This window comes from Triticum aestivum, chromosome 7B (genome assembly GCF_018294505.1).
Source record: "Triticum aestivum cultivar Chinese Spring chromosome 7B, IWGSC CS RefSeq v2.1, whole genome shotgun sequence".
Classification (NCBI taxonomy): Eukaryota; Viridiplantae; Streptophyta; class Magnoliopsida; order Poales; family Poaceae; genus Triticum; species Triticum aestivum.
Window position 1 is genome coordinate 394,470,662 of NC_057813.1, and position 21,456 is coordinate 394,492,117.

Below are 21,456 nucleotides of genomic sequence, written 5' to 3' on the forward strand. Positions count from 1 at the left end.
CCCCTGCCCGATCACCTTTGATCGAAGGGACCATCCCACTAGCATTCGTCACGGCGGATTCGCTGCATTGGTCCTAGACCCAATCATTGACGGATTTCACCTCACCAGAGTCCTCATGGACGGCGGCAGCAGCCTGAACCTGCTTTATCAGGATACGATGCGAAAAATGGGTATAGATCCCTCAAGGATTAAACCCACAAAGACGACCATTAAAGGCGTCATACCAGGTGTAGAAGCCAGCTGTACAGGCTCAGTTACACTCGAAGTGGTCTTTGGATCCGCGGATAATTTCCAAAGCAAAGAGGTAATCTTCGACATAGTCCCATTCCATAGTAGCTATCATGCCCTGCTCGAACGAACCGCATTCGCAAAATTCAATGCGGTGCCACACTACGCATATCTCAAGCTGAAGATGCCAGGCCCTCGCGGAGTCATTACGGTCAATGGAAACACCGAACGCTCTCTACGAACGGAGGAGCACGCTGTGGCCCTAGCGGCGGAAGTACAAAGTAGCCTCTCAAGGCTATTCTCCAATCCGGCTGCTAAACGTCCGGACAACGTCAAGCGCGCCCGATGTAACCTACAGCAAAACCGGCTGGCACGTTCCGAGCAAGCATAGCAGTGCGGCCCCAACCCCAGCCCTCGCCAGATGGCGATAGTGGTACCACGCATACATAATTACGCTTTGGAAATACCATGGGCATAAGGGGAGGGGCACAACCATGGCACGCCCAGAATGCGTCTCAACCGCACTAGGGGCTCCCTATTCTACCGTTTCCTTTTTTTATATATTTTCAGGACCCAACTATTCAGAAGGCCTGTCCAGCAATACACTCACCGAACACACGATGCAACAGCCAGGGAGACAACAAGCTACGTCAAATGTCCAGGTGGTCTCTATAACGAGCTAAATACTTGTTTTACTTAAAGTCTCACAGCTTGCCCCTGGAGGGGGACATGTCAAATAATCCCATCTCTTGCTTATTGCACTATTTGTATCGTTCTTCTTTCATAGCAGCGCCTTTTTAATAAACAATACATAGCTCTTATCTATTATTGTATTCATTTATTTTTATACAAATATGTTCAGTCATGACATTATGCAACCGTACACTTTGGTACGGCCAATACACCAGGGGCTTAAGTACCCAATAACACGGTGTGAGAAGACCGAACACTCTCATGAGTGCGGCACACCGAACTTATAGCATTATATGCATCGGCTCCGAATCATGTCTTGGGTCAATAGTTGGGTTTGCCCGGCTCCCATGTTTTGGTACCTTACGTTCCGCAATGTCGGCTAAGGTAGCGCTGGGAGAACTACTACGATTGTGCCCCAGTTGAGCTGGGTTAACACCTCAGTAGAGAAAGCTAAAACTCACCGTCATGATAGTGCGAGAGACCGGTCGCTGTTCGAGAGGTTTTTCGAGTCCCTAAAGACTTATGCCGCTTAGAGCGAGGAGCCGGATTTATCCGGCCTAGGCGTGGATAGCGCCCCGAACTCGGTCTTCCGAATACTAGGGGCTTCGCCGAAATTTAAAATTATAGAATTCTATGGCTAAGTGAGAGTGATAAAGCATTATAAGTCCGATGGCCTGGTTCGTTGTGCTGAGCGCCTCCCTAGATGGACCCAAGAATGGGAACAAGAGCACTCAGGTTTATCCCGAACACCCCAGCACTCGCGGCATGGGGGTAGAAGCCGACGACTTGCATCTCTCAGATTTCATAAACGGCCGCACAGAAGGTAATATTTTAAATTCAAAAAGCGTTGCTTAGCGCATATGAACAAGTTTTCAGCGCACAGGACAAACACAAGCGAGTTTAGTCAAAAATTACATCCCCGGTACATTCATTCGCTACAATACGGGCACCCTTCAGGACGCCCTCATAATACATCTCGGGCCTGCGATGCTCCTTCCCCTCCGGTGGCCCATCCTTCACTAGCTTCTCAGCATCCAGCTTGCCCTAGTGCACTTTAGCACGGGCAAAAGCCCTACGGGGGCCCTCGATACACATGGAACGCTTGATGACTTCAAGCCGTGGACAGGCATCCACCAGCCGCTGCACCAGCCCAAAGTAGCTCAAAGGCATGACCTCACCAGGCCATAGTCGGCCTATCAGGCCCTTCATGGCCTGTTCGGCTGCCTTATGAAGCTCGACCAACTGCTTCAGCTGGTCGCTCAAGGGCACCGGGTGTCCGGCCTCAGCATACTGGGACCAGAACACCTTCTCCGTCGAGCTTCCTTCCTCGGCCCGGTAGAGTGCGGCCGCATCGGATACACTATGGGGCAGATCTGCGAACGCTCCTGGAGAACTCCTAATGCGGGTAAGTAACATGTAATTCACTTTCACATGCTTGCTTTGCATAAAGAATGCCTTACCCGCCGCAATCTTTTTCATCGCCTAAATCTCCTAGAGGGCTTTTTGGGCTTCGGCCTTGGCAGATTTGGCGCTTTCAAGTGCCGAGGCAAGCTCGGACTCTCGAGTCTTCGAGTCAAGCTCTAACCTCTCATGTTTTTTCACAAGAGCGTTGAGCTCTTGCCGCACCTCCGCCACCTGTGCCTCTTGCTTCTCTCGCTCGGAGCGCTCCATGGCCGCATTGTCTTCGGCCTTGGAAAGTGCTTCCTTCAGGGTTGCCACCTCGGTTGTGGCCCCTGTAATATTCACGTTGGTCCTGTCATTATTTGCAACTAGGTATTTATATATACATTTACATACGGTACTACAAACCTTCTTTGTCCTCGAGCTGCTTCTTGGCACGGCCGAGCTCGTTCTCGGACCGCTCGAGGCTCTGCTTCAATGCATCGACCTCCGCAGTCAGTGCGACAGAGGTTAGCAGCGCAGCCTGCATTCGCATATTGATATATTTATATTAGACTCCTGCGTATATCTTTTTCGATTCTCAGCCCGACTTTTCTTTCCGAACACCAAACTGAGCATCAGGGGCTACTGTCTATGTGGTAACATTTTTATATGTTTTGAATACATACATCAAAGCCTGTTAGCAGGCTGGTACAGGCTTCTGTCAGCCCGCTCTTGGCGGACTGAACCTTCTGAATCACCGCACTCATAACAGTGTAGTGCTCCTCATCGATGGATGCGCCGTTAAGCACCTCCAACAAATTTTCCGGCGTCTCCGGTTGGACGGAGGCCGCCGGCGTCGTAGGCATGCCCTTCTTGCGAAGGTGCCGCCTACCGGACTCTGGAACCGTTGATGGTTCCGGAGAGGTGTCCGGCCCAGGGCCGGACTTAGATCCCTCTGGGCTTTACCCCCTTTGGGCCTGGAGTCTAGGAGGTCGCCTTGCGGCGCCTCCAGGACCACCTCCTCCTGGTTTAGTCCCTTTTGGGACTCCACCCCGGCATCGTCCGTAGGGAGAGGGGAGGAGGCCGTTGGAAGTGAAGCGCTATTCACATCCGACGAGTCCAGGGAGCCGCTCGACGAATCGCCGAGCTGAGCCTTGGGCGGACTGCATGATTGAATTCGGCGTCAGAAGGTACCATATAATAGAGGAGCGCCATAAGTTATTCTAGTATCCGGATACTTACGATTTTGCCAGGGGCTTGACCCTGGATGGCCATTCCTCCCCGCCGTCTTCGGCATAGGAGGCGTAATCCGGCAGAAGGGTCCTCCCCTTCTTGGACCCTCCGGCCTCCCCAGTTGGGGCGGCCTTCCTTTTCTTTCCTCCCCCGCTGGAGGGGGAGAGGCTTCTTATTCTTCCTCCTCCTCGTCCTTAGAGGCGGAGGGTGCTTCGGGGTTGTCAGGCGATTAATCCGACACCACCAGGCACCGCTTCAAGTCCCCGTGGCCTTTTTCTTGGCCTTCTTCTCTGGCACCATGTGAGGTGCCAGAACCAGCAGCTTCGTCAAGCGTGCGTCTGCTGGGGCCGGACAGTCAAACAGTCCGGATGTCCTCTTCCAGTCCTGTCAAAGGAGCAGGAGTTTAGATCCTACATGGAATCAAACTATGAAAATCAATTGTCCCATAAAGGACTAAAAGCAAGCTTACTTCGGTGGCTTGGCGCTTGGCGTAGAATCCGCGATCCTCGGTGACGGGAGGGGAGACCTCAGATCTCTTGAATAGCACCTTCCAAGCATCCTCGTGCTTTGTGTCAAAGAGCTGGGACAGAGTCTGGTGCTGGGCCGGGTCGAACTCCCACAAGTTGAAGGCCCGTCGTTGACACGGGAGGATCCAGCGGAAGAGCATGACCTAGACTACGTTGACAAGCTTAACCTTCTTGTTCACCAGGTCTCGGACGCAGGTTTGGAGTCCGGTCACCTCTTCCAGACTACCCCACAACAGGCCCATCTCTTTCCAAGATGTGAGCCGTGTGGGGATGCCAGATCGGAATTCGGGGGCCGCTGCCCATTCAGGGTCACGCGGCTCGGTGATATAGAACCACCCCGACTGCCACCCTTTGATGGTCTCTACGAAGGCGCCCTCAAGCCATGTAACGTTGGCTATCTTGCCCACCATGGCGCCTCCGCACTCCGCTTGACGGCCGCCCACAACCTTCGGCTTGACGCTGAAGATCTTTAGCCATCGGCCAAAGTGAGGCTGGATGTGGAGGAAGGCCTCACACACGACGATAAATGCCGAGATGTTGAGGATGAAGTTCGGGGCCAGATCGTGGAAGTCCAGGCCGTAGTAGAACATGAGCCCTCGGACGAGCGGGTGAAGAGGAAAGCCCAGTCCCGGAGGAAGTGGGGGAGAAACACGACCCTCTCATGGGGCCCAGGGTGGGGATGAGTTGCCCCTCATCTAGAAGCCGGTGCGCGATGTCGTTAGACAAGTATCCGGCCTGCCTCAACTTTTTGATTTGCCCCTCCGTGACGGAGGAGGCCATCCATCTACCTCCCGCTCTGGACATGATTGGAGAAGGTTGAGGTGGGAAGTGCGGACTTGGGCGCTGGAGCTCGAGTGCGCAGGGATGGATAAGCAGAGGAGGAAGAAGGCGTAAATGGAAAGGGTGGATCCTTATCCCCTTATATGGGCGGCCGAAACTATAAGCCCCCACCAGCCTAATAAAACTCGCTTATCTCCCAAGCGCCGCAGTTAATGGCGCGGTTGGGTTACGATCTCTGCTTTGACAAGACGTGCCAAGGAAACCACCCCGCTAAAAGCGCTGAGATAGAACAGTAAAATGATTCGAATAAAGGCTTGGCCGTGGCGTGATGTCACGCTGCGGAGTAAGTCAGCAGATTAGATTTGTGCAGAAATTATTCTCTCTATGGTGGTATGTGGAACTTATTTTGCAGAGCCGGACACTATCCTTGTGTTCAACACCTTCTATGAAATATTCGGAGGAGGAACCCGCCTTGCAATGCCAAAGAAAATTTGCATGCCGGACTGGTCGTCATTGAAGCCTGGTTCAGGGGCTACTGAGGGAGTCTTGGATTAGGGGGTGTCCGGATGGCCAGACTATGACCTTTGGCCGGACTCCCGGACTATGAAGGTACAAGATTGAAGACTTTGTCCCGTGTCCGGATAGGACTTTCCTTGGAGTGGAAGGCACGCTTGGCGATTCGATATAAAGATCTCCTCCCATTGTAACCGATTCTGTGTAACCCTAGCCCTCTCCGGTGTCTATATAAACCGGAGAGTTTTAGTCCGTAGGACAAACAACAATCATACCATAGGCTAGCTTCTATGGTTTAGCCTCTCTGATCTCATGGTAGATCAACTCTTGTACTACCCATATCATCAATATTAATCAAGCAGGAGTAGGGTTTTACCTCCATCGAGAGGGCCCGAACCTGGGTAAAAACATCGTGTCCCTTATCTCCTGTTACCATTCGCCTAGACGCACAGGTCGGGACCCCCTACCAGAGATCCACCGGTTTTAACACCGACAGGGCCCACAAAAGTTAGATAAATGTGAAGGTTTTGAGCGTGTGAGAGGACCTGGCACTTGAATGTCATCGGTGATCTTTTCCACTTGCACTTCTTTTGCAATGCGAGGATGAGCTGGTTGTCGTTGAGGAATTTGATCAGCATTTTCTTCAGCACCATTTTCTTCAGCATTTTCATTAGGTGCACCAGCTCGATTTTCTTCACGTTCTGGAATGAATTCTTCAGTAGATTCTTCGATAGGAATAACATCATCAGTAGCCTTGAACTTGATAGAATCCTCAGGTGCTGGTTCATCTATTATAGAAGGTAGGTGCTCTCTTTGCGAGCCATTAGTTTCATCAAACCGCACATCTACAGTTTCAACAACCTTGTGAAGAACGTTGTTGAAGACTCTGTAGGTGTGCGAGTCCTTTCCGTAACCAAGCATAAAACTTCATGTGCTTTCGGTGCAAATTTAGCTTTGTGATGAGGATCTCTAATCCAACATTTAGCACCGAAGATTTTGAAATAACTCACATTGGGTTTCTTGTCAGTGAGGAGTTCATAGGCAGTCTTCTTGAAGAATTTGTGAAGATATACCCGATTGATGATGTGGCACACAGTATCAATTGTATCAATCCAAAAACGACGAGGCGTTTTGTATTCATCAAGCATAGTGCGAGCCATTTCAGCGAGGGTTCTATTCTTGCGCTCCACGACGCCATTCTGCTGAGGAGTATAAGGAGCAGATAACTCATGAGTAATACCAAGTTCATCAAGATAGCCATCAAGACCGGAATTCTTGAAATCGGTCCCATTGTTAGTTCTGATGTGCTTGATCTTCACACCGAATTTGGTTGAAGCCCTCGAGGAAAATCGTTTGAAGATTTCCTGCACTTCATGTTTGTAAGTGACAATGTGTACCCATGTGTAACGAGAATAGTCATCAACAATAACAAAGCCATATAGAGATGCATCATTTGAAACAGCAGAATAATGATTAGGACCAAAGAGATCCATGTGAAGCAATTCAAATGGACGAGTAGTGGTCATGATAGTCTTCGCTGGATGCTTGGCCTTTGTCATCTTTCCAGCTTCACAAGCTCCGCATAAGTGATCCTTGAGGAATTTGACATTCTCAATGCCAATGACATGCTTCTTCTTCGCAAGCGTGTTCAGATTCCTCATGCCAGCGTGACCAAGTCGTCGATGCCAGCCAGCCTTCTGTAGCTTTTGCATGTAAGCACACGGCTGGTTGTGGTCCTGTAGAGAAATCACTAATATACAGATCTCCTCTCCTAAAGCCTTCGAAGACTTTGGAATGGTCAGCTTCCATGATCACAACACAACGATACTTGCCAAAGACAACAACCATATCAAGATCACAAAGCATTGAGACAGACATGAGGTTGTATCCTAAGGACTCGACAAGCATGACTTTGTCCATGTGTTGATCCTTTGAGATCGCAACCTTACCTAGACCCAATACCTAACTTCTGCCTTTGTCAGTGAAGATGATATGCTTCAGATGTGACGGTGATAAGGGAGCATCCATCAATAAATTCTTGTCACCAGTCATGTGATTTGTACATCCACTATCGAGGACCCACTCGTTTGCTTTGGGCTAATCATCCTACAGATGAATTAGTGCAACTTATGATCTCATATACTTCATCAGTGAAGAATATGATATCAAGTTCATCAGATGAATTTCATCAAGCAGTAAAACGGATATTTCAGTATGAGGACGTGTGAAATGAAAGTTCATTTCATCATGTTTCGCCTGCGTCCTTTCAGGCATTCTTGTCAGCCCCCCAGCAAATTCTTCAGACATTTAAAGCACGTCTGGAGAACTGACCCTGCATAAGAGATTAGTTCTTTTTCTTCACCACCCACATCTGAAGGGGTGTCAAAGAGTTCATCACTCTGCGAGCACCATTTGAGAATGGTGGCATAGAAGCCAATCCATTTCGTTTCACATAAGAGGGGTTAGGGTAAGCATATGAATAAGCAGAGAAATTCTTCGAGGACTTATGAACATAATGATTTGAAGAATAATGTGCATATTCATAGCCCTTAGCTCTACCCTGCGAAACAGAGTTGTTAGCACGATGATAATCATATGAGGACTTTGATCCATTTGAGGAATTTGATCCATGTGAAGAATTAGGTCCATATGAAGAATTTGATCTGGGGTTCCTGTTCTTCACAGGTGGTGTCATGAGGACATTCACCTCAAGACTTTCAACATAACTTTTGGGAACCCAGATTTTCTTCATTGGAGAATCATTCCTGCAGTTAGTGCCAACATATCTGGCAAATACTTCACCATTCTAATTTTTGTACAGTTTATAGTTGGAGTCAAATGACTCATCAAAAGAATGAGAAGATTCACATGTAAACCCAGATAAGTTAGCTGGATCAACTAGAGGTCCTTTTGCAGCAACCCATGAGGTTTTGGGGTACTGCTCAGGCTTCTAATATGTTCCATCAGCGTTGAGTTTCCTCTCAAAGGCAATACCCTCTTTCCTAGGGTTTCTGTTGAGGATCTGCATTTTGAGCACATCACAAAGAACCTGATGCCGTTTGAGGCTTTTGTACATGCCTGTCGTGTACAATTCCTTCAGCCCTGCATCGTCAGTGATACTAGCAATGTCCTCAGATGAGGAATTAGATATAGCAGTGGCAGGTGAAGAATTTGTAATAGTTGAAGCATTTGAACATTCAGGTGAAGAATTAACAGATTCACGTTCAATGCACTTTAAGCATGGAGGAACAAATTCTTCATGAGAAGCACTGATTTGTTGAGCTAGCAATGAATCGCGCTCCTTCTGAAGATCTTCATAACTCACTCTTAGCTTCTCAATATCTTGCTTTCTTTGAAGAAATTCATAAGAAAGCTTCCCGTGATAAGATGAGATTTTTACGATGACTTTGAAGGTTGTCAAACTTAGACTGAAGTTTCTGAAGATTTTCAGCTAAGTCCTTAGTGCGGTCCATTTCATCACCCAACATATCATCACTTTTGTCTAGCATGTTTTGAAGTTTTTCAATAGCCTTTTGTTGTTTCACAGCAATCTTAGCAAGTTTAGAGTAGCTAGGCTTAAGATTTTCATCAGATTCATCCTCACTAGATTTAGAGGAGGGGTATTTTGTTACCTTGGCACCCTTTGCCATGAAGCAATAGGTGGGAGCGTAGTCATCATTATCTTCATCAGCATTGTTGGTGTTGCCATTTTCTTCAGAGTTGAAGATAGACTTGCTGACAAATGCGATAGCAAGAGCTAAACTTGCCACACCTGACTCAGACTCCTCAGATGCCTCCTCTTCCTCATGTTCCTCAGATTCATCTTTAGAGTCCATTTCCTTGCCAATGAATGCCCGATCCTTCTTGGAGCTGCTCTTCTTGTGAGATGAAGACTTTGAGGATTTTGATGATGAAGACTTTGAAGATTTCTTCTTCTTCTTGGCATCATCAGAACTATAGTCCTTGTACTTCTTCTTCTTTAATTCCTTGTCCCACTGAGGACAATCTTGAATGTAGTGACCAGGCTTCTTGCATTTGTGGCATAGCCTTCTCTTATAGTCACTTGATGAGGAATCACTGCTCCTTGAGAATTTTCCAAAGAGACCACGTCTTGAGAACTTCTAGAACTTCTTCACGAGCAGTGCTAGCTCCTGGCTCATTTCTTCAGGATCACCAAGGCTACTACCAGAGTCTTCACATTCAGATTCAGACACAGCCTTGGCCTTCAGGGCATGTGGTTTGCCATAGCTTGAACCATCAAGATCTCTCTTTTCAGCAAGCTGTAACTCATGAGTATTTAGCCTCCCGAGGATATCAGCAGGATCTAGTGACTTGTAATCAACACGTTCTTGTATCATCAGTGCCAGAGTATCAAATGAAGAATCTAGCGATCTCAGCAATTTCTTCACCACCTCATGGTCGGTGATGTCAGTGGCGCCAAGCGCTTGAAGCTCATTTGAGATATCAGTGAGGCGATCGAAGGTTTGCTGAACATTTTCATTGTCGAGTCTTTTGAAGCGGTTGAAGAGATTGCAAAGAATGTCAACACGAGAGTCACGTTGAGTTGAGACTCCTTCGTTTACTTTGTAGAGCCTATCCCAGATAAGCTTAGAAGTTTCCAAAGCACTCACTCTACCATACTGCCCTTTACTCAGATGACCACATATGATATTCTTTGCTTGAGAATCGAGTTGCTTGAATCTCTTCACATCAGCAGCATTGAGGGAAGGTGTGCCTGAGGGAACACCATTTTCCACAACGTACTAGAGATCATTGTCAATTGCTTCAAGATGCATTCTCATCTTATTCTTCCAGCAAGGGTAGTCCGTGCCATCGAAGGTAGGACACCCAGCGGAGACCTTGATCATAACTGTGGTCCACATAACTAAAACTCCAGGTGGTTAAACCAAAATCACACAGAACAAGGGAGTACCTTGCTCTGATACCAATTGAAAGTGCATTATATCGACTAGAGGGGGGGTGAATAGGCGATTTTTATGAATTCTTCACTGAGGAATTTGCCAGTGAGGAAATTCCTTAGCGAAGAACTACTAGCAGCGGAATAAGTACTCAGAAGTAAGCATAACAGGATACAGACATAGTCATCATGATGAAATGAAGACAAGCACAGAGTACAGGAAGCGTAAACACAGGATAACACAAGATGAAGACAAACACACTGAAGAAATTGAACTGAGGAAATTGAGAAAGTCTTCAGTCAAAGTCTTCAAACACAGATCTGAACAATCAATCAACACAGTAATGAGGAAATGAAAGAGTTGAGGAAATAGAACCAGTAAGGTTGGTGAAGACAATGATTTGGTAGACCAGTTCCAACTGTTGTGTCAGTTGTACGTCTGATTGGAGCGGCTGAGTATTTAAACTCGAGGACACACAGTCCCGGACACCTAGTCGCTGAGCACGCGGCTCAGGACACCAAGTCCTCACTGTATTCTCCTTGAACTAAGGTCACATACCTCGTCCAATCACTCGTGGTAAGTCTTCAAGCGACTTCCAAACCTTCACAGACTCGGTCACTCGGTGATCCACAATTCCTCTTGGATTCTCTAGACCATGACGCCTAACCGTCTGGAAGAAGCACAGTCTTTGAAGGTAACAAGCGTCAGATCCATGCAGGATCAATCTCTTCAGTGATGCTCAATCACTTTGGGTTTGTAGGTGTTTGGGTTTGGGTTTTTCCTCACTCGATGATTTTCGCTCAAAGTCCTCGGAGGATGGGTTGCTCTCAAATGACAAGTGTCAGTTTCTCTCGGAGCAGCCAACCAGCTAGTGGTTGTAGGGAGCGGCTATTTATAGCCTAGGGAGCAGCCCGACATGATAAGACATAAATGCCCTTGTCTAATATGACCATTAGGTGGATAAGATATTTTGGGACAGCTGGCGCGCAGCACAGCAACGGTCGGAAATTTGACTCTCAAATTCCTCAGGGCTATCATGTTCCTCACTGTGTAGGCAATTCGCACTGGCAAATTCCTAACTCCTTAGTCAGAACAAATTCCTCAGTGACTAGAAGAACTTCGTCTCTGTCACTGAAGAAATTGACTGAACTGTATGAGATTTCCAAAGGCTTCACTCGAAGGGTTTGGTAGGTGTAGGATTTTGAGTTGAGCATCACTTGGAAATTTTTCCTTAGTATTTCCTCGACCCCCTTTAACAGTACGGTGTTTCCTATGACTCAAGAAAGAGAAAAACTAAACTATGAAAATGAAAGTCTTCAAGCTTCATATTCCTTGCATGAATATCAAGTCTTCACGGATACACCAATTTCTTCACTTTCAAAGTCTTCATGAAAGTCTTCAGGAATACCAAAATCTTCAGTCGAAGATATTCATTTTTAGGGGTCGACTTTCTCTGTAAATATCAAACTCCTCATAGACTTATAGACCTGTGTACACTCACAAACGCATTAGTCCCTTAACCTATAAGACTTCAATACACCAAAATCACTAAGGGGCACTAGATGCACTTACACACACCTAGTCCATGAGGGTGGGGGGCGCACCCCCCTGTCTCGTGGGCCCCCTGAGGCTCCGTCGACCTCAACTCCAACTCCATATAATCCGTCTCGTGGAGAAAAAAATCAGAGAGAAAGTTTCATCATGTTTTATGATATAGAGCCGCCACCAAGCCCTAATCTCTCCTGGGAGGGCTGATCTGGAGTCCGTTGTGGGCTCCGGAGAGGGGGATTCATCGCCGTTGTCATCATCAACCATCCTCCATCACCAATTTCATGATGCTCACCACCGTGCGTGAGTAATTCCATCGTAGGCTTGCTGGACGGTGATGGGTTGGATGAGATTTACCATGTAATCAAGTTAGTTTTGTTAGGGTTTGATCCCTAGTATCCACTATGTTCATAGATTGATGTTGCTATGACTTTTCTATGCTTAATGCTTGTCACTAGGGCCCGAGTCCCATGATTTAAGATCTGAACCTATTATGTTTTCATGAATATATGTGTGTTCTTGATCCTATCTTGCATGTCTATAGTCACCTATTATGTGTTATGATCCGACAACCCCGAAGTGACAATCATCGGGATACTTCTCGGTGATGACCATAGTTTGAGGAGTTCATGTATTCACTATGTTCTAATGCTTTGTTCCGGTTCTCTATTAAAAGGATGCCTTAATATCCGTTAGTTTCCACTAGGACCCCGCTACCACGGGAGCCTAGGACAGAAGATGTCATGCAAGTTCTTTTCCATAAGCACGTATGACTATTCATGGAATACATGCCTACATTACATTGATGAACTGGAGCTAGTTCTGTGTCACCCTATGTTATAGCTATTACATGAGGAATCGCATCCGACATAATTATCCATCACTGATCCATTGCCTACGATCTTTTCACATCTTGTGTTTCGCTTATTTACTTTTCCGTTGCTATTGTTACAATCTCTACAAAACCCAAAAATATTACTTTTGCTACCGTTACCTTTATTATCATACTACTTTGCTACTAAATACTTTGTTGCAGATACTAAGTTATCCAGGTGTGGTTGAATTGACAACTCAACTGCTAATACTCAAGAATATTCTTTGGCTCCCCTTGTGTCGAATCAATAAATTTGGGTTGAATACTTTACCCTCGAAAGCTGTTGTGATCCCCTACACTTGTGGGTCATTAAGACTAATTTCTGGTGCCGTTTCCGGGGAGCATAGCTCTATTCTCTGAGTCACTTGGGATTTATATCTGTTGATCACTATGAAGAACTTGAAAGACACGAAAACTACGATTTTCACTCAACTACGAGGGGAAGTAAGGAACTGCGATCTAGCTATGCACTAGATTCTCCTTCTGTTTTCAGTAAGCTTGCGAAACCTAAACCTGCTGCTGCTATGAATTCTGATATGTCGCATGTTATTGATGATGCCACTTCTGCTATGCATGATACTTATGATGAAACTGCTTCTGTGCGTGATACTACTTTGCCACTAGGTGAATTTCTTGATGAACAACTTGCTAGGGCTAGAGAGAACGAAATTATTGAAGATGCTATTATTGATGATAGTGATGATGAAGGTTCTCCTAATGATTATGAATTGCCTATTGTTCCTGAGGGTTATGTTATGGAAGAGGAAGCTGCTAGAGCTATCTTTGCTTGTAGAGATAGATATGATCTTAAGAAATTATTAGCTAAATGGAAGCAGCAGTATCTTAATGCTAGAATGAAACCTGACCCTGCTTTTGCTACTTCACCTATTTGTGTTACTGATAAGGATTATGAATTCTCTGTTGATCCTGAGATTATTACTTTAGTTGAATCTGATCCTTTTTATGGCCTTGAATCTGAAACTGTTGTGGCACATCTTACCAAGTCAAATGACATAGCCACCATGTTTACTCATGATGATAAATCTCGCTATTATTATATCCTTAAGATATTTCCGTTCTCATTTAAAGGGAGATGCTAAGACTTGGTATAATTCTCTTGCTCCTGGTTGTGTGCGTAGTCCCCAGGATATGATTTATTACCTCTCTGCTAAATATTTCCCTGCTCATAAGAAACAAGCTGCCTTGCGGGAAATATATAATTTTGTGCAAATCAAAGAAGAGAGTCTCCCACAAGCTTGGGGTAGGCTTCTCCGATTACTCAATGCTTTGCCTGATAATCCTCTTAAGAAAAATCAAATACTTTATATCTTTTATAATGGACTAACCGATGCTTCCAAGGACTACTTGGATAGTTTTGCTGGTTGTGTTTTCAGGTAAAGAACAGTTGATGAAGCTGAATTACTATTGAATAATATGTTGACTAATGAAAATAATTGGACTCTTCCTGAGCCAATTCCTGAGGCAATTCCTGAACCAATTGAGCCAACTCCTGAGCCTGTTCCTCAACCCACTCCGAAGAAGAGAGGTGTTTTATTTCTCAGTCCTGAATATATGCAAGAGGCAAAGAAATCAATGAAAGAAAAAGGTATTAAAGCTGAAGATGTTAAGAATTTACCACCTATTTAATAAATACATGGTATTAATATACCGCCTGTTGAAGAACCACATTGTCTTGATAACCCGACACAGGTAGTAAAGGTAAATTCTCTCTATAGATATGATAAAGTTGAAATCCCTTCTACTAAATTTCATAGCCCATGCTTAGATGAATTGGATGACTTTATGGCTATACAAGAAAGTTTTAATGCTTATGTTGGTAGAGAATTAAAGAATAATGCTTTCGAGATAGGACGCGGTGAGCGATAATATGCTAGAGTTAAAGGTGAACTCAAACTCGTTAGCAAATATGCTTCTATGGTTGCTACTCAAGCTGAGCAAGTACCTAAAGCTCAAAATGATTTGCTTGATGAATTAAATAATACCTAGTGATAATGTTAATGATACTTTTAAGGGTGGAATACCTAAGAATAAGTTGAATCATAGACTTGAATTGAATTGAATAAGTTGAATCTTACTGAAATATCTTTGCAAATGGCTGATAAATCAACTGCTATACCTGTTGGTATTTGTGAGGATGTGCATGTTGTGGTTGCAAATGTTATTATCTTAACTGACTTTGTTATTCTTGATATTCCCGAGGACGATAGTATGTCGGTTATCCTTGGTAGGCCCTTTTTGAATACTGCAGGGGCTGTTATTGATTGCAACAAAGGCAATGTCACTTTTCATGTTAATGGTAATGAGCATACGGTACACTTTCCGAGGAAACAATCTCAAGTCCATAGCATCAATTCTATTGGAAAAGTTCCAACTATCATTATTGGAGGTTTTGAATTTCCTCTCCCTACTGTCAAGAAAAAGTATGATATTCTTATTGTTGGGTATTTTCATATCCCCATTGAGGTAACTTAGTGTTATTTGAAATTTCTCCGGTTCCGTGTTATTCGGAATGAGTTTGTTAACAAGACTTAATCAACCTTGTTAGTGGATTCATTTTGATGATCATGAGATGGATGAAACTAGAAGGCACAACCTTCTGTACCCTCTTTTTACTTTCTGTTATTTAGAATAAATAAAGCAAAAATAGTATTATCTGTTTGTTTTCTGCATTATTCGTGCATAAAAAAATATCCCGAAAATAAAAGTGCTCCAAATGCCCTGCAAATTTAGTACGTTTTTATGGAATATTTGAGGATTTAGGCACCGAAATCACTGCAGGATGGGCAAGCACCAGGCCACGAGAGTGGAGGGCGCGCCACCTACCCTGGGCGCGCCCCTGTCTCGTGGGCCCCTGGTGGCCCCCTCCACTTATGCCAACACCCACACACTCCATCTTCTTCCCAAAAAAATCCCCATCCAGCTCAAGCACGAGTTCTAGCTCATTTTGCTGCGATTTTCGATCTCCTTGCTCAAAGCTCCATTCACAAAACTGCTTTGAGAGATTGTTGCTTGGTATGTGACTCCTTCATTGGTCCAATTAGTTTTTGTTCTAATGCTTTATTCATTGCAAATTTTTGCTGCATAGGTGAGCATGTTCTTGAGCTTGCATGTTGAATTTATGAGGTCCCAAGCAACTCTAATGCATGATATAGGCTCTAGGCTCTTGTAGGAGTAGTTGCTATCAATCTTGTTTAGTTTTATTCACTTTTATTTTGAAGTTACTAAAATTTCAGAAATTTTCAGAAAATGTTAAGGAGACTTTTGAGGGGCTCTTCTAGCCAAGGCTCTCAGGAAAAACAAGCTAAAGAGAAGGAAAAAGCCAAGTATAATCTTCGTCGCGTAGCGGAAGTACGGCCGTGTGAATGGGCATGTGATAATTTCTTGAAAGAAGCTGGAATTCATGAATATTTTTATTCTTTGATCGAGAATGTAGACCTCACCAATTTCCTCCATGACCGGATCGATCAGTATCTCTTACTTACCAATACTTTCGTGCAAAAAATTTATTATTATCCTAAGAAGTCACCGCCTTCAGTATCATTTCATTTATATGATGAATTCAGAGAAATGTCTTTACATAATTTTTGCGCGGTATGTAGGATACCCTTTGAGGGAGAATCAGAGGAACCCCATCGTAAAGATGTATATGGCTTTGTTAACACTATCACTGTAGAAGATCCAAAGAAGGGTTCCGATGCAAAAATCTCAAGCATACACTTTCCTGTTTTACGCTACTTTGCCATATTTGCTAGTAGATGTTTGATTGGTCATGGAAATAGCAGAAACTTCAATGTTCCTGATATTATCATTCTTCAACATGCCTTGTTTGGAGATAATAGTTTTAGTATGGGTGCCGTCATTGCTAAACGGCTAAGCCTGAATCGTACAAAAGGCCCCATATTTGGAGGTATCTATGCTTCACGTCTTGCTAGATATTTTGAGATACCTATTAGGCACCATCAGAAAGAGGAGACAAAACTGCCTCCTTAAATTTTAGATTACAAGAGCATGGTAGCACACGCGTTTATTATTGACAACAAAGAGAAGATGCTCTTGTATAACCTTAGATTTAATAAGAAACACAATGAGACTATCATTTTGCCTGCTCCTCTGTTGTTTGATTTGACTGCAGATAATTTTCTTGTCACACCGGAAGTGGTGTACGCTCATCGAGGCCAATCATCCACTCCAGAACCTGAACCTGAGCCAGAACCTAAACTGGACCCTTATCGTGCATCATCCTACCAGTGGGATCCGGAGATGGCCAGCCAGTTGTATCCTGACTACACCTCCCAGTACACCGTGGAGAGTAGCAGCGGTCCTTGGCAATAAACCAACTTAGGCCAAAATCCTAAGCTTCGGGGAGTACGTATTTCTCACCGACTTTACATTCATGTTCACACACTATTCTAGTCGTCGGTGCTCATACTCTTTCATTGTATTATCCATGCTAGTTTAATTTTCTTTTTCTAGTTTTCTTCTTGTGTGTTTGATAAACCTTAAGAAAAACCAAAAAAAATAGTTAGTTTAATTTCCATGCTTGTGGTAGAAATTAAAATGAAAACCCAAAAAGATTTCTCGTTCTTCTTTGTACTTGTTGGGAGCTTTCCCGTGTAAATAGTTTTACTTTCTTTTCTTTCCTTTAGGGGTCGAGAAGACCTTATTGAAAATGTTTAGTGGCTCTCATATGCATGATTGTTTATTTAACTTAGAGACCATATTACCCTGTCTTGTCTCTTGAGTTGAATGCTTGCAGATTCTAGCTTAGTCCAATGCACGTGCACTATTATTATTATACACATCGTTCGGTTGTGCAAGTGAAAGGCAATAATGATGATATATGATGGATTTATTGAGATGAGAAAAGCTGGTATGAACTTGACCTCTCTTGTTTCTGTAAATATGATGATTTCATCATTCCTGATTCAGCTTATTATGAAGTAAACATACTTGCAATGACATTTAGAGATTATAGTTGCTTGTGCCATGCTTGGTTAGCTATGAGTTATAATGGTTTACCTTGCGTGCCAACATGCTATTAGAATGATTATGATGTGGTATGATGGGATGGTATCCTCCTTTTAATGAATTGAGTGACTCGACTTGGCACATGTTCACGCATGTCATTGAAACAAATCAACAAAGCCTTCATGCTATTTATGTTCATGGTAGATTATATCCTACTCATGCCTGTATTCGGCGTGAATTAATTTTAATGCATGTTTATGACTGTTGTCGCTCTCTCAGTTGGTCTCTTCCCGGTCTTTTGCTAGCCTTCACCTGTACTAAGCGAGAATACTGCTTGTGCATCCAACTCTTTAAACCCCAAAGTTGTTCCATATGAGTCCACCATACCTTCCTATATGCGGTATTTACCTGTCATTCCAAGTAAATTTGTATGTGCCAAACTCCAAACCTTCAAATGAAATTTTGTTTTGTATGCTCGGGCAGCTCATGTTTCAACTAGGGCTGCCTATATCTTCCATGCTAGGTGGGTTATTCTCAAGAGGAGTGGACTCCACTCCTGATTCACGAGAAAGGGCCGGTAACTGGGATGCCTAGTCCCATGATCCAAAAAGATCAAAGCAAATCAAAATAATTAAACAAAACTCCCCCAGGGTTGTTGTTAGTTGGAGGCACTCGTTGTTTCGAGCAAGCCATGGATTGATGCTTGTTGGTGGTTGGGGGAGTATAAACCTTTACCATTCTGTTTGGGAACTGCCTATAATGCATGTAGTATGGAAGATACAACCATCTCATAGTTGTTGCGTTGACAGCGAAAGTATGCCGCTCAAAATGTTATTCAATCTCTATTTTAAAACCAAGCTCTGGCACCTCTACAAATCCCTGCTTCCCTCTGCGAAGGGCCTATCTATTTACTTTTATGTTGAGTCATCACCCTTCTTATTAAAAAGCACCCGCTAGAGAGCACACTGTCATTTGCATTCATTGCTATTGGTTTACATTGGGTATGACTTGACTGGATCTCTTTTACCATGAATTACAATGTTTAGTCAGTCCTTGATCTTTAAAGGTGCTTTGCATTAATGTTTTGCGGTCTCAGAAAGGGCTAGCGAGATACCATTTTGTTATATCATGTTATGATGTTTTGAGAAAGTGTTGTAATCCAAGTTTTATTATTATGGCTCGCTAGCTGATTATGCCATTGATATGAGTAATTGTGGGACCTAGGTGTTATTGTGAGTATGGTTAGTTCATAATATTTGCTGAAACCTGAATGCTGGCTTTGCATGTTTACAACAACAAGAGCAAACAGATTTTGTAAAAGTTTTTCTTTATCACTTTCAGTTTATCAACTGAATTGCTTGAGGACAAGCAAAGGTTTAAGCTTGGGGGAGTTGATACGTCTCCAACGTATCTACTTTTCCAAACACTTTTGCCCTTGTTTTGGACAATAACTTGCATGATTTGAATGAAACTAACCCGAACTGATGTTGTTTTTAGCAGAACTGCCATGATGTTGTTTTATGTGTAGAAAACAAAAGTTCTCGGAATGTCCTGAAAATCCACGGAGGCACTTTTTGGAAAATATAAAAAATATTGGCGAAAGAATCAAGACCAGGGGTCCCACACCCTGTCCACGAGGGTGGGCGGCGTGCCCTCCCCCCTGGTGCGCCCCCTTGTCTCGTGGCCCCCCTGAGGCTCTGCCGACCTCAACAACAACTCCATATATTCCGTCTCGTGGAGAAAAAAATCAGAGAGAAAGTTTCATCGCATTTTCTGATACAGAGCCGCCGCCAAGCCCTAATCTCTCTCGGGAGGGCTGATCTGGAGTCTGTTCAGGGCTCCGGAGAGGGGGATTCGTCGCCGTCGTCATCATCAACCATCCTCCATCACCAATTTCATGATGCTCACCACCGTGCGTGAGTAATTCCATCGTAGGCTTGCTGGACGGTGATGGGTTGGATGAGATTTACCATGTAATCAAGTTAGTTTTGTTAGGGTTTGATCTCTAGTATCCACTATGTTCTGAGATTGATGTTGCTATGACTTTGCTATGCTTAATGCTTATCACTAGGGCCCAAGTGCCATGATTTCGGATCTGAACCTATTATGTTTTCATGAATATATGTGTGTTCTTGATCCTATCTTGCAAGTCTATAGTCACCTATTATGTGTTATGATCCGACAACCCTGAAGTGATAATAATCGGGATACTTCTCGGTGATGACCATAGTTTGAGGAGTTCATGTATTCACCATGTGCTAATGCTTTGTTCCGGTTCTCTATTAAAAGGAGGCCTTAATATCCCTTAGTTTCCACTAGGATCCCGCTGCCACGGGAGGGTAGGACAAAAGATGTCATGCAAGTTCTTTTCCATAAGCACGTATGACTATTTACGGAATACATGCCTACATTACATTGATAATCCGGAGCTAGTTCTGTGTCACCCTATGTTATAGCTATTACATGAGGAATCGCATCCGACATAAGTATCCATCACTGATCCATTGCCTACGAGCTTTTCACATCTTGTGTTTCGCTTATTTACTTTTCCGTTGCTATTGTTACAATCACTACAAAACCCAAAAATATTACTTTTGCTACCGTTACCTTTATTATCATACTACTTTGCTACTAAATACTTTGTTGCAGATACTAAGTTATCCAGGTGTGGTTGAATTGACAACTCAACTGCTAATACTTAAGAATATTCTTTGGCTCCCCTTGTGTCGATTCAATAAATTTGGGTTGAATACTTTACCCTCGAAAGCTGTTGCGATCCCCTACACTTGTCGGTTATCAAGCGTCAGCTTACTATTATGCTTATTTACCTCTTTCCTTTACTACTTATTTATTACACCCGTGCATTTTGGTACGCCCAGTTTGCTAGGGGCTTTAGTGTACCCCCTAACATGGCAAGAAAAGTCCGAACACTTTTGACAGTGCGGCACCCCGAACTTATAGCATTATATGCATCAGCTCCGAATCATGTCTTGGGTCAATAGTTGGGTTTGCCCAGCTCCTATGTTATGGTACCTTACATTCCGCTATATCGGCTAAGGTAGCACAGGGATAACTACTGCGATTGTGTCCCGGTTCTTCCGGACGAGCACCTCAGTAGAGAAAGCCGAAAACTGACTGTCATGATAAGGCGACAGCTGGTCGCTGTTCGAGAGGTCTCAAATCCTTAAAGATTTTTTCCGCTTCCGGCGAGGAATCAGCCTTGTCCAATTTAGGTGTGTATAGCACCCCAGGTCCGGCCTTCCAGAAACTAGGGGCTTCGCCAAAATTTAAAATTGTAGACTTCTATGGCCAAGTGAGAGTGATAAAGCTGTATAGTCCGATTGCCTTGTTCGCTACGTTAAACACCTCCTTAAAAGGACCAAAATTTTGGATAAATAGTGTTTATATTTATCCCGAACACCCCAGTACTAGTTGCATGGGGGCAGAAGCCGACGACTGGCCAACTCTCAAGATTTTATAAACGGCCGCACAGAAGGTAATATTTTAAATTAACAAGCGCCATATAGCGCATATAAACTCGTTTTCATATTACAGGATGATATGAGTACATTCATTCAAATATTACATCCTTAGCACATTCATCCGCCACAAGGCGGGCACCCTTAATGACATTGTCATAGTACTGTTCAGGGTGGCGATGCTCCTTGCCCTTTGGCGGCCCCTCTGTCACCAGCTTCTCGGCATCCATCTTCGCCGATCGCACTTTCATACGGGCCAAGGCCCTTCGTGCACCTTCAATACAGACGGG